This window comes from Motacilla alba, chromosome 3 (genome assembly GCF_015832195.1).
Source record: "Motacilla alba alba isolate MOTALB_02 chromosome 3, Motacilla_alba_V1.0_pri, whole genome shotgun sequence".
Lineage (NCBI taxonomy): Eukaryota > Metazoa > Chordata > Aves > Passeriformes > Motacillidae > Motacilla > Motacilla alba.
In genome coordinates, this window is record NC_052018.1 from 74,985,216 (window position 1) to 75,000,430 (window position 15,215).

The window sequence follows — 15,215 nt, forward strand, 5'->3', positions numbered from 1 at the left end:
CTGCAGCTCAAGCACTACTGCCACGGCTTTAGAAAAATATAATAATCTTAGAGAAAATTTTCTGTGTTTTTGGACAAAAGAAAAAACAGGAATAAAAAAGCACATAGAAACCGCCATCTGCTCCATTAATGAATAAGCTGAAGAGCTATGATTTTGAGAGCAGTTACTTCATTCTGACTTTCCGTACTTGGTACAAAAGGTTCAAATGGACACATATGAAAAGCTGAAATAATCCTTGCCTTGATCAGGTATTTCATATCCCACCATTTTTGATGCCAACCACAGCACACTGTGATTAGATGCTACTTCCACATTACTCTCTCAATGTGGAAACTCTCTTGCTTGGGTTTGTGAAGCATGGTATGGTTGTTACAATCAAGTGGCTGCTAGCCTTCCTTAACGCTGTTCTGCTCTGAGCAGAGAATGGGAGGCAGAACCTGCCAAAATCATCAGGTCCGGGATATACCGGTAGAGGAAAGTGAAAAGATCAATGAGCACAGGGAATATGGGCACAGAGTATTTCTGAGGATAAGAGCATGACTGCATGGATTTTTTTTTACAATGAAAGGCACTAGAAACAGAGGAGGGATTTGAGGAAAAAATCCTGCCACTTCATTAGTAGGAATGATACTAGCAACAAAACTCAGCATGACCTTGATAGAAGCAAGCACATCTTTGAAATCCACTGATAGTTTGTTCTCATCATTCCCACTGGGGAAACCATGGCTGCTTCCCCAGAACAAACCCAGACTCGTGCTGTGTGACTTGAGAAGAAAGGCCAAGCCTTTCCCAGCTCTGGTTGTCTCCGTGTAACAGCTGCCTTTGGAAAGTGTCAGGGGAGCCTTGCCTGGAAAGTACAGTGCCAGGGATGGTCAAGTTCTAGTATTTGATGTAAATCATCAATGAATGGTGAGGATAGAGCCCTGTTGGTGGTCTGCTCCTCATCAGTTCCAGGACAGGATACAAACCCTCCAAATTTAGGTATCTGCCTCCATGCTCCCATTTTTTAATATGAAAAGCTTTTCCAATGGGGCTAGCTGATGGGCTTTTTAACATGGCAGCTACAGAATCAAGCTCATTTCTTAAAAATGCTGTTAATGAATGAAGTGAATTGTTTGACAATCCAGTCCACATAGAACCTGATTAAAAAGCAAATATCCTTGAAGGTCTGTTAGGTCAGATCTGTTGGTTCCTTGCCTGAATCAAGACCAACAGCTACTGTATAAAAATGAACTTGACCTGATTTACGCTTCATAATTCTGTAGTGACTCACTAATTAAATTTCACAATTCCAAGTGCACCCCCTGGCTACTCATAAATATCTCAGAGGGTTTCAAAAAATGTAGGTGTTAGTCTTTTAGAAAGATAACGTCAGCCTATTCTTCAGAATCTTTATTTGCTAAATGCTGGAGCTATGGGGTCTGTTTCCAAATACTTGGAAAATACTTTCACAAATGATGAATGAGTCATGTTTTCATCTTTCATCTCTAGGTAACTCATACTGACATAGCACTTGATCTCCCTCTGTCCCTAAAATATGTTTGCTTACATTCATGACTTATTTTTCTTCTCCTTGCGGTGGTTAGTTCACCTGAAAATGTTGTCTCATCGTTAATATTTATTTCCTTGCACACAGAATGAAGTGGCTCAATCTTCCACTTTCAAATGAATGCTTGCTTTGTTATTTGTCAGTGAGCCTAGTTTGTTCTCTCATTCTTCAGGTTTCTGTTTCATTTATTTCTCATGCTATCATTTCAGTGGGCTTAGTCTACTTTGTTTTAACTTCTTTGATAGAAATTTCTTCTGCTGCTGCTGCTTTTTGAAGAGCAAGCAAGGTTAGAGTAAGAGATTTGGAGTTTATAATGCAATTTTACCTCTGAGTGTGATCTTCAAAAATGCCTACCCTGTAAGTTTCCCACATAGTTTACTAGAGGCAGAAAGTGGCAGGTTTATTTGCAGTTGAGACAGTGCCGTATTTTTGTACTTCATCTTTCCATCCTGTTGTTCCCTCCCATTTCCTTTCTGGAATATATCCTGATGTTAAAATAAATTCTCATGCTCCATGGCTTCATCCGGCTGCCCACAGGGGTTGGGAATGATATTTATTCGTACTAGGAGTGTTTTTCACCTTTTTTTGACTCCTCAAGGACAGGAAAGGATTGTAGGTGAGAGATCTCATAGTAGACAGTAGAAGGAGTTCTCATTTTAAGATACCTGTGTAGTGTCTCATAGTCTTATGTCCCATGTGAAGCTGCTGATCACATTTGGGTCTGCCAGGGGAAAAAATTATTCTCCTGATCACTTGGCTGAGACCTGGAAATCAACTTGATTTTCTCTTAAGATAGGTATATGGATCACCTACATGGAACGTGTGGTTGTACCACACCTGTGGTTGCAAGGATTTGTGTTCTGTCTTTCTTCCTGCTTGTAGTCTTGGAGCATGCAGACAGCTTGGTCGACTGAAGAACCAATTGCTTTATTATAATGAAAGTCGGTATTTTCAATAGAAAGGGCAGTAGTGAAATTTAACGACGGGAGGCTAAAGTAGATCAACTTGTGGTCTCTTCTAGCTTTAAACACTAGGAAATCTCCCTCCAAAACTGATGCCATTGTTACTCCATAGGTTTGCTGGCAAGGAGAGAATTTCAAGGCAAGCATCCAGCACCCACCCACAGATTGTGTTGGCTTAGAGCCTGGCAGCTTGAGTCCCTTCCAAAATGTATCCAGGATCTTCTCGTTAGGAATGCAGCATATTGCTGGTTGTGACACAGATACAGCTGAGTTTACTCCATGTCTTATCTGTAACCTTTTAAGATTTTCACATGGCTTACTCATTTGCAGAAGCTTTTATAAACCTGAAAACAGAAAACAGCATGGGTTTTATGCAGCTACTGCTGTTTTCCCTGATTTAAGATGTTCCCAGTCTTGCCTCTGGGTATCCTTCATGTTCCTTTCAAACCTCCAAGGGTCTGCTGTTGTTGCTTTCTGGCCCGCGCCCTTCATTTTTTCTGGGCAAACCTCCCTCTAGCCTGTTGATGTCGTTCCTAATTGCCCAAAGGAATCATTGCTGAGCAATGTGAGGCATTTCCTTCCCTCTTATTAAAAAGCACCAAAATAAAACTTATTCTTTCACAGCAGTGGCTAAAACAACCGCATCTTAGCACTGTGTTATGGCTACAGCATTTTGGACTGTTATTGTAAAGTAAGGTGTTTTAGATCAGGTTTTCATTAATCACTCCTCTTCCCTGACATTAGTACACACTGCATGTACGTGCAGGGAGGCTCAGTGAGCAGCCTAGTATTCCCTTGACAAAAAAAAATTGCTTGTGCCAAGGTCTTGTCACTATGGCACTGTAAACACTGGGAGGAGACCACTGTACTACTGTTTACATAGGGCAGAAGTTGCTCCTAAACGCCAGTGAAGAAAAGTCAATTGAAATTTTTTTTAACTTCTGTCGCCTGTACTGACCACCTGCTATTTTTTTTACAGAATTACTTTGGACTAACCCTGAACAGAGGTCTGTTGTGCTAGTTTGTCATAGTGCTTGAATGTGGAACTGTAGATTGTCCCTCCTTCAAAACACTGACAAGTAAACTGGTAAATACATAGTCTAAATGAAGTCTAAAAAAAAAAGTAAAGCTAGGTTCAGGCAACTGCTGCTTCATAGTGATACAACTCCATGTTCTTCTTAACAAAAGAGAGTAAAACATTCAGTAGAATCCTGGTGATATTTTAGGAAGTGTATAGTGGTTGCTGAACACAGTCTGCTCTCATCACTCTCAGGCTCCAGGACTGTGCCTGGGGTGCTGGTTTAGCAGAGATGATAACTCAGGGAAGAATTGTTGATGAAATAGATTTTGTAGTACTATTAGAAAACTGCATGAGGCTTTACAAGTCCTTAAAAATTAGCTTTCGTGGATGTTAGCACTTTCTTGCAGTCACATGCTTTGATTAATTACACCCTCTCTTAAAACTTCTTCATGAAAAAAAATCCCATTCTTGACAACCAGTTAGTAACTGAAGGTCAAGAAACTGGAAGGAGGCGTCTTGAGATTCCTCTCACGGTAATGGCTAGTGATAATCAATCAAAAGTTAAATTTATTTTCAGATGTAAGGTTGTGGTTGCTCTTTGTGATAGAAATTCTGGACCATGAAAATGCCAATAAGATTACAGAATCATTTCATTTAGGTTGGAAAAGATCTCTGAGATTATCGAGTCCAACCTTTGACAGATCACCATTTTGTAAACTAGACCATGGCACTACGTGCCACGTTCATCTATTTATTGAATACCTTCAGGGATGGGGACTCCATGACCTTACTGGGAAGTCCATTTCAATGTTTAATAACCACTTCCATGAAGACATTCCTCCTGATGTACAGCTTGAACCTCCTCTGGCACAGCTTGAGACGTCTCTTCCTGTCAGTGGTTGCCTGACAGAAGATGCCAAACCTTCCTGGCTACAACCTCCTTTCAAGCAATTGTAGAAAGTGATAGGGTCCTTCTGAGCCTCCTTTTCTCCAGGCTAAACAACCCCAGCTGCCTCAGCTGTTCCTCATATGACAGTCTCTAGACCTCTTCACCAGCTCCTTTGCCCTTCTCTAGGGCTGCTGCAGCACCTCATTGTCCTCCTGAAGTGAGGGTCTCAGAACTGTACACAGAACCTGAGGTATGACCTCACCAATGCCAACTACAGGGGCACAATGACGTCCCTGCTTCTGCTGGCCACACTCTTGCTGATATGGGCCAGGATGCCATTCTTGGCTGCAGGGGCACACACTGGCTCATGTTCATCTGGCTGTTGATCAGCACTTCCAGGTCCTTTTCCACCAGGCCCTTTCCAACCACACTTGCCCCTGCAGTGCTGCATAGGCTTGTTGTGGCCAAAGTAAAGGACCTGTCACTTAGCCTCATTGAACCTCATACCTTTGGCCTCAGCCCAGTGATCCAGATCCTTCTGCAGATCCTACTTACCCTAAAGCGGATCAACAGCCCACCCAACTTGGTTTTGGCTAAGAATACACTGGAGGTGTCCAGATCTTTAATAAGTATATTGAACAGGACTCTGAGGCCCAATACTGAGCCCTGGAGAATACCACTGGTGACCATCTGACAATTGGATGTGGCACCACTCACCTCCACTCTCTGCATCTCTGGTCCATCCAACCAGTTCTTAACCCAGCAAAGAGCAGACCTGTTCAAGCCATGGGCTACCAGGTTTTCCAGAAGAGTGCCATGGGAGGCAGTCTCAAAATCTGCTTAAGTCCAGGTAAGCAACATCCGCAGACTCTAGATGAGCCCTCTGGACATAAAAGGAGATCAGGTTGGTCAGGCAGGATCTGCCTTTCCCACCTCTGTGATGTCTGGGTGTGATCCCTTATTTGTCCTGTATGTGCTTGTGAAAGCATTCAAGATGACCTGTTCCATAAGCTTGGCAGGCACTGGGGTCAGGCTGAGAAGCCTGTAGTTCCCTGGATCCTCCTTACAGCCCTTGCTGTGGATGGGCATCCCATTGGCCAACTCCAGTTGTCTGAGACCTCCCTGGTTAGCCAGGAATAGATGATGAATGATGGACAGTGACTTAGCGAGCTCTCCAATCAGCTTCCTTGGCTGAATACCATCCGGTCTTTGACTTTTGAGTGTTTAAATGGCTCAGCATGTCACTAGCTACTTCCTCCTGGATTACAGGGGGTCTGTTCTGGGATGCTGAAGTCACCTCTTTGGTGGAAACTCCATCTGCTTCTCACCAATAGCTTAGAGACTGGCAGGCCTGGACTGAGATTTAGGCTCAGAAGCAGTGCCATGTTTTCTTCTACTCTAGCTAGAAGGACTCTTCCAAATGAAAAAAAGAGAGTTAAATCTGCAACCAATTTAGCCTAGTGTTTCTCCCACTGAAACTACCAAGAAAGCTAGGTAATTTTTCATCCCAAAGATATATTTTCAAAGTGTGGTTGACTTCCCTTTCATAGAAATTATTTGCAACCATTAATGCCCTACAGGCAACCAGAAAGCCATCAGAGCACAGAGAAAGATTTGAGCTGTGCTTGGCAGAAACACCTCCCTGCACATGGAATGAGAAACCTTTTCTTAAGAGGTGAGGAGTGCTGCATTGAGTCTTAAGACATTACTAATTCAATTGTTAGTCTGGTCGTTCTCAAGTTGAAATGCTCTTGCTATTAGCAGCTTCCTGAGTTATCCATTCCATTCTAGTTTTGTACCATTGCACTGATTTTGATGCTTTACCCTGCAAAGGAAGTTGCTTGGATATGTTTTTGCTCTTCCTTTATTGTTACAGAAAATGCTAATTCAGTATTGCACTGCCAGCATGCAAGCACATGCTGCTTTTTGTGTTTGATGCTAGGCTACTATGTTGATGCAACCAACCTGTTATGCATTAATTGTATGGTTTCAATTTGCCATTGGGTACTGCTGAAGAAATAGGCAGGAGAGTTAGTTGTGCCTTTCTCACAAGATTTTTTTTGTTCCTTCCCCATTCACAGCTGGTCAGGAGCTGTCCCTGCCTCTCATTCTTGTCCCTGGCCTCCGTGTCTTCCCTCTCTGCTTGCCGAAAATTCTGGTGGATTCTGCTGCCTTTAGCTGGGAGAGCTAAACACCAGTTTTAAATAATTTCTCAACTCACCCTCTCTGGCTGGTGTTTATTAACATAGCTTAGCTGTAGGATCTTGAGTAGTGTTTGGAGTTAATAGGGTGTTTTGGTTCCATTCATCTCAATCCTCCCTTTTTGATGGAGATAAAGATGCCCTGAAAAGCTTCCAGTCCAAGCTAAAAGGAGAACAAACAAGAGAGAGGAGCAACATGGAGGGGGGTGAGAGGGAAGAGGGGAGAAAGGGAATGGAGGCGAGACTGGCATGTTAGTTGGAAAAACTTACTCAGATGACTGATACTAGTGAGTTTTCTAGATTAATATAAATAAGTTTTAAGGCATTTTTTCTGAATGTGGCAGAGACCACTGTTTAAGCTTCATTGAAGTTAATTTTATGAAGGGGAATAAGGTGGGAGGAAGAAAGAGTGAATGCATGCCAGATGGGGTTTAAGAAGAGAAATCCAGGCATAGGCAGCATGAAAAGCAAGCAGGCATGTGAGGGGAACACAAAGGGGATGGAGGGAGGGAGTGAATGGAGATGGGGGAGGGCCAGGCTGAGCAGATGGAGATAGCAAGAGGAGGAGGATGGGCTGGTGGGAAGGGGCTATGCTTGTAAAGAGACCCTGGAGAGTAAAAATAAGGAGTTTGATATTGGCTGAGAGGTGGAGGAATGGAGAGCACATGGAACCCCCTCGGAAGCCGAGTGCAGGTGAAGGTGCAGAGCTTGGCACCTGGACAAGTTTGGGTGGGTCTGGAGGGGACTGGATCTCCTGGGGTCAGAGCCCACCTCAAGCCCATGGAGACCAAGGCTTTGCTTCAGTGATAGCACAGTGAGAAAAGATTATGTTTTTTATGGGTACGGGGAACAGGATTTATGTAAGACCTTTCTGGAGAGGCCTTCGTTGTACTCAGCATTGCAGCCATGATTCATGCACAGTCATAAAGATGTTAAAATGAAACAAGGTACTAGTAACTCCTAGTAACTCACATGCAAAATCTGTCAAGGGGACAGCTCAGAAAGACAAGAAGGAAAAGCTCCATGTACAAAGACTTGAAATATAAGGAGATAAAAATTATTTCAGTAATACTCACCTGCAGAAATGGAGGGAAGGCATGCCTAAGAGATTTCCAATGTGAAAAAAACAGTGTAAGAACTTCCATCACCTGTTGCTGAGCAATAGCTCCTGTTTCCTGGTAGTAGCAATGCCTGTCTGCCTGCGTGAAGAGTCAGGAACAGGCAGCTCAAATTTGGGTTGTCAGTTTCACCTCATCATTGCAGGCCTTTATTAAGGGAGAGGAAAAAGGACCAAACTGTTAGCAGTTGGGATGACTAGCTAAAACATTATGGTCCTCCTGTTAGCAGAGAGCAGAATGAGACAGCTGGGTACCAGCAGGATATACCATCTGAGAGACTGAGTGAGGAGGATGGGCAGGAGAGAGGAATTCCTGTCGTGAGGGGTGGAAGGTGTGCTGCCAGAGGGAGACCTAATTTTGGAGCAGAGTGCTATCCCCAGCCCAGGAGTACCCTCTCTTCCCTCTGAATATGTTTTCTCAGTCCATCCGCTCCCAAGAGAGGCTGCTTTACTGGGATAGAAAGTAATTTTTTTCTTTAACTCTCATTTTAAACCTGATTCAGTTTGTGGAACAGAGCAGAAAAAGATGCTATCTAGGTTTAGATATACCAAATTGTTACAAAAATATCTCCCAGCATGAATATGAAGTGAAGGTTCTCGAACATGAAGATGGGGTCAAGAAAATCTAATATTTCAAGAGATTTTGTGGATCTTTGTGTGTGCGCATACATAAGTCACCTTTAGTTTCATGTTTACACTTTTATTCCAGACAGCTTTAAAATAACTTTGGTTTGGTAATTTTTTTTCTTATTTGTTTGTTTTTGCAAACACATTCATTTTGGAAAAAAAAATCAAGGTGGGAAATAACTAAACTTTTAAAAAGGTGCAATTTTTTTTCGCAGTTGAGCTCAGCTGGCCTTGGTGACCAAAACTGTGTGGTGGTAACACGCAACTCCTTGTCCCTCAGCCACGTATATATTGTTTGCAATCACCACATCAAGCAAATTGTTGCTTGGGGAATTACCTTTTTGATGAGTGTTGGGGTGATTCAGAGTGCGTTCAGTTTTGTGATTCACGGAGCTGCAAGGGAAAACTGATGACTGGGGTGGGGGAAGGAGCACGACAGTGAGGCCGAAAATCAGTGTCCAGAAGGCATTTGCAATAGGCACCTTTCAGAGTTTCTAACAATTTATGCTGCATGCTTTAATCTTTACTTTCTGACAGTATTTTAGTGTTTTACAAAAACCCTATTGCTAACATATGAAAACTAGTATTTTTAGATTGCTTCCTACTCTTAGGTACTGTTTTATCACACAGAACAAGTTAAACCAACTGTTTGAGCCAGTTACCAGTTTGAGAAGGCACTCTGTTCGTTGGGCTTAGTTCTGAAGCCATTATTCATCTTTTGTTTTGCCAGACTTCTTCTTCATGTGAAAAGCTCTGGTTAAAACATGCATCTCCCTCTCCCTCAATAATTTTTTCAAAGTTAGGGTGGCTAGCAGCATAGAAGAGGCCATTGCAGATAAGCCTGTCTGGTGGTGTTGCCCTGTTTCGAGAGAGTTCATTCTTAGAAAGTTAAGAAGAATCTGCAAGAAATCTCAGTGAAGTAAACTGTGGAACAAACTGTCATGGAAGAGGATTTTTCCTAGTCTCATTTATTGATATACCAATCTAAATTCTGAAACTTAGGTGGACTTCTAATTTCAAGCTTAACCTTGTTAGGCTTATTTTTAAAATAGCAGTGATTCACACAGTATGGTTACACATTGCATAATCTAAATATTTTTAATCAGTTATACAGTTTTAGCATTTCTGGGGAAGAAGCAAACCTTTTTAATTATTAACTACGCTACACAACCCCGGGTCCTTGAGTTTCTGAAAACAACCAGGCACCATCAAGATGCACAAGTGCTTAGGTATACCTCAGCATTCAGTGTTAATTATGTAGTTAGTTTAGTGTGTGTAGTAGTCATTTGTGCAAACACAGTGTTCACACAGTCCTTAAACACACAGGAGCAAAATGTTCCAAGGATTAAACATGGGCTGAAGTGACCTGTCAGCTGAGGATGCTCAGTCAATGCCTGTACCTGGAATATACAAATCTGTAAAAAAACCATGATCCATAATATGTACTAATGGAGTCAAAAAATACCTTTTCATTGGGTTTTTATGGGAAACATAATGCAAATATTTATGGAAAAAGTAAAGAAATTCAGAAAAACTATTTTTCAAGTAAACACAGTGTTTCCCAAACAGCAGGACATAAAGGTTTTGAAGTTACCTGCTAAGTCAGAATGATTCCCTCAATAACTTTTGGTGAGTAGCCTAATCAGCGAAGGAACAATGAACCTTAAACATTTTCTCTAGTGTATTAAGTACATGATGCTTTCCTATAGCATCTGCTCCTTTTTTCCCACATGGTTTTCTTTTAAAACTATACTTATTATAAAGAACTCTAAAGAAATCCCTTTCATTATGCAGTTAATGGGCTTGAAAAATGTACCTTGTATCTAAATAGCCAGTGGAGACTGTGTCTGCATATGTGGGCAGTTTGGTCTGGTCTCATGCATGCAAAGTCCAATTGTAATTCTGCTTTCCCTGGCTTTCTGAGATGTTGTTTTGTTTTGTTTTGTTGTCAAACAGGCTTGGAAGGCACATGCTGACGAATCAGCAAAATATGACAGTCTTGTTAGCTTTTTAAGTGATTTTCCATCTGGTAGATTCATCTAATTGGTGTGGTGGGCTTGAAGTTATTTGCTGCTGCTCGTTTTGTGCAATTCAAATAGGGGATTCCTAGACTACCCCCACGTCCTGTGCTCATAGAGAAATGGATCTATTCTTTGTCCCATATAACTACAGCAAGTACTCACCTGCAGCATGAGGTTTAAATAACTTCTTGCATTTTTTGCTCTTGAAAGGAGGAGATCCTCATCTCAGCCAGATCCCTGTAAGCTGTGATTGGAGAGGCTTTGAAATGGGAAAAATAGAAGAATTATGAAGAGTGAATAAGACAGTCAAACAAGGGAAGGGCTGGAAGAAAAGGCCAAAACCATGTGGTCTGGCTCTTGTCTTTGATTGCTGTAGAAATAACCCAATCCATTGAAGTCAATGGCTTTATGCTGGCACAAAGGAGAAAAAAAACAGGTGCAAGGTTTCAGGCAAAGCAAGGACACAATCTTTCATGTAGGTAAATGAGAGAATTATAATTGTTTGCCTTGGACTTCTCACCAAGAAAGCTGTTTTATGGTTTGGGAAGCAAGAACTTGAAGGGTCCATTAGATAAACATATTTCTGATTGCCTGAAACTGCTGCAGGGGTGTGGTAAGATTTAAAATAACTACTAGCTAAATGGCTAAAAACTTCCCCAGAGATCCAAGATTACTGCACTTACTTTTCCATTGCCTTTCACTGTATTTCTCTTCCTTCTGAATTTTAACATGCCATCTGATTAACACAGGTGTTTTCCTTTTTCTTTTGTACTCTCATACATGAGAGTACATGTTTTCATTCCTTCCTACATTTATTCTTGCATTTCCTTAAAATGCTGTAGAGAGTTGGGAATGTAGTATACACTCATATCTCTTTTCTAAAAGAGAAGTATCTTTACTGAAACACAGCTATGCTAATTTTCATGGAAGAGTAATAGTGTGAATTAACTTTTTCTTGTTGTTATTCAAAACAAGATTGGTTTTGACAAGTCTTTTGAAAAACTGACACACAGTGTACACAGAAGTAGATGCTGTAATAAATTCTGCTGGGGTTGGGCTATTTGTGTCCCAAAAAGGAGTACAGGCCAGTGCCACTGCAGCAGCTGCTGCTGTGTCAGTTATGTTTGTACTGCTGCCTGAAACCCAGCTATTGGAAAAAGCTAAGAAAAACCTCAGAAGCACCTCAAATTGTGTGTCAGTCTTCGGCACGGTTCGTGTGGATCAAATATTTTTACTTGGCAGAGTAATGCAGTGATCTCATGAAAGCTGTTAATATTAACAATGCACTAATCTCTAGGTGGGAATCTTCCTTCTACACTCAGGCCAGGCCAAATATCTGATTACAAAGAACAAGTTCTCAATTACAAGAAGGTGGGTTTAACTGGGAAGGTGGGGGCTTTTCTACATCTCACTATGACCAAAAAGTAAACATTGGTTGGTGGGGATTGGGTGAAGTTTTTGTTTTGGTTTGGGTTTTTTAATCAAATAACAGGTCAATTGTTGTTGTTTGAAGTTTCTAAATGTCTTCTCAGATTAATTTAAGTCATTTATGTACATTGTAACCTAATTCTTGGTAGAGTGGCCTTGCATAGAAAACTGGCAGTTCATAGAAAAGGAGGGATGGTTTGATCTCAGCCGTGAGGGTGGTTTTGAAAAATTACACTTCCGTTGAATACGAGGGTTTGTTTTTAAAACCTTTTAGTGTCACGTATAGCAAAGAAAAATGGCCATGGGAAGAGGGAAGACAAAGGAGAACCGAAGTTTGTTTTCCTTAAAAGAGCAGGACAGCAGGCATTAAATACAAGAAATGCATTGTGATCATGATCTTGGTGGCTGAGACAGCAGGAGGTTTTTTAGGCAGGGCTGGAGTTGTGCTCTTTGGGTGGCTACACTGCTGGAAGAGCTTGTCTGCTTGCCTTCCTGGAAAGGCAGAGCAGGCAGCCAGGTGCCCTCCGGCAGTCTGCGGCTTTCGGGATCTGCTTACTTTGCCTCTGCCTGAAGCCAGCCCCAGCCTGGACTCTGTCCTCCTACGTGTGATGGAGGAGAGAACAGACAGTGATGTTGCAGGCAGAGGAACAGAGGAGGGAGCAGAATACATCTTTGTCATTTTTTCAGTGGTCTTTTTATAACACTTTAAAAAAACTTCCTGCATAACTTCAGGGGGGAAAAAAACCAACTTTTGTGTTTCTTTCTCTGTAAGGCAGCATTAGTGAATAATGCTTCCCTGTTTTGCAGAGCTGTCAGGCAATGTCTTGAATGTCTGTGAAGTCTGCAGAAATATATTGGGTGCTGTGGACCACCTGAGAACGAAATGTTTATAGCTAAAGGGAAGACAAATGCTCTGTTGGCATAAGGAAGGCTACAAATTGAATTTAGCAAGAGCTTGTTTGGGGACTGAACTGGTTTTATATTTTCTTTCCTACATGGAAGTAAGGATGTGTTAGCAGAGTTTATAGGTTATGAAATTTGAGAGTCCATTTTCTGCACAGAGGGGAACTGGTGCAGACTTCAGTATGATTCAGAGAGCTCTGAAGTCTGTATGACTGGAAGCAGAATGAAGCATAGCAGTTCAAAGTGCAATATCATTCACCTAGGGATGAATATGAATGCTGTCTTTGAGCTCATCAGCTGGAAACAACCAAAAGGAAAGAAAGTCCTCATGGCTATGTTCATCACAAAATGACTTGGGCAGCAGTGACTCCTCCCACCCACCCAGTACTGTAATCATGATGTATCAGGAAAAATGTCTCCAAAAGAACCAGCAAATGTTCAGGCTGTCTGTAGAACATTAGCCAGAGCTGTCTGCAGCTGTAGTCACCTGCACTGAGGAAAAGTGAATTCCAAATGGAAGAGGCATAGTGAAGGGCTTGTGAGACACCAGGAAACAGAAGAACTGTTATATGAAAGAACTAAAATATTGTGCCTTGACTAGTCAAGGAGAATTGTCTGAGAAAAATAATACTACTCTCTTTAAATACCAAATGTCAAAAAGTGGAAGATAGATTTTAGAAATTTTGCCTGTCCCTTTTTTTTCCTACTCCATTTAAAGGTACCTGTGGCTTCCTTTCCCCTTCATTTAAAGCCCTCCTCTACAGATAATTTACAGCTGCATTAATGTTATCCTGTAATTTTAGAGCTCCATGGGGCTGAAATAGTCAAAATATTAACTCCCACTGTTTTCTGGGTGAGAAAAATGGTATTCAATTTTGAGTTTGTATTGTGATAAGCCATGTACAGAGCATGTACTGGTAAGCAAGAAAAGCCATTGGCAGCAAAAAGTTTTGCTTTTCCAATAAAATTAATCAGATTTTATTTAGTGAAGGCCCATTCAGTCAAACCACAACTTAGGTTAGAGTAACCGCAGGTGAAAACCTCACATAGAGCTTTAGCTAAAATGGGAGGTTTGCAGTCTCACAAAGAAATCCTTCCTCCAGAAATAAACCCAGAGTTGCTCCTGCATTAATGGCTTGTTTTGTCTGGATGTCAATCTGTACTGAAGAAAAAAAAAAGGTAATGATAGATAATTATATCTAAATGTGCATGAGCCATATCAGATGTAGAGATGGTCTGACTGACTTGGGTGTTGGGATTGCTGTGTTATTTACTTTTTTTGCTCTGGGAAATGGGGGCTTGCCAGAAGCTTACTCAGTGGATGGATTCTGAGTTACGGGTTTTGGTGGGAACCACATTGTTTTGCTTTGAAAATAGTTGTACTCCAGGTTCAGCATTTACATCTCTGCACAGTGTATCCAGCAAGAGAGAGCTGAGCTGAGGATGCCGTAGAGATCAAATGAGTTACGCTGTGCTTTCCCTTCTGATTTTGTCCTAAAGGTGCAGGACATTAACAGAAAAAAGGGAAAAAAGATAAGCTCAAATAAACATTTTTTTCAAAATTTTGGAGATACTCAGGTCTGTTCTTTGCAAATATGGCAGCAGTATACAGTTCCATATTTATTTTCTAAATAATAAAGCAACCAATATATTTTAAAATCCCTGTCCTGTCTGAATAGCAAGAGTGAGTACAAAGTTTCCTGGCCTGAACAGGACTCCTGTCAGTTTTACCAATGGAATCCAATTTACTTTCTTTCTAAGGAGAACACAGAAAGAAAATACTTCTGCCTATTTTATTTCTGGACTGCTGGTCTTGTGTTATCATAGGAGTAGGATGTGTCCTGTTTGTTCTGCTTGAACTCTGTGGTCTGTACTCAAGTCTCCCAGTCATTCATTCAGAGGACCCATATCAAGCAGGAAAGATGAAAAACTCCCTGTCTCTGTGGCCAAGCTGATAAGATAATGCTGCTCCATTTCTGCTATCCTAAAGCCTCCTCCATAGGCAGCCTCAGGCTTCTGGTAGAGAACAAGCAGTCTCTGTCCTTCCCCTTCTACTTTAACAGCTAACCTTTATCTACACCCAAGGCTTGGGAAGAATCTCCCTCCCGTTTTTAGGACCAGAGCTTTTTGTGGGACCTGTATAGCATAAGGGCAGGAAGATGTACTTCTGTTGGAGAAAGACTTTGGAAGTAGTAAAGGGAAGGCAGGTGAGGAGCTTCTTGGAGCTGAGAGAACAGAGATGCTGCCAGCTGAGATGTAGATGTAGCAGTGTGGGGAGAAACAGTAAACTGGAGAGAAGAATGGCTCATGCATGAGGGAGAGGAAGCTATGGGAATAACAGGAGCTGCTGGATGATGGCAAAGGACATAATGGGGAATAAGTAAACAAAGCCATAAAAGCCAATGAATAAAAGTGTATGACAATTCTCTTATTTCTAGAGAAGAATTGTACTGAATGAAATAAGCTAGTCTGCAGTGGTCTAGGGTTGTGTGTGCGA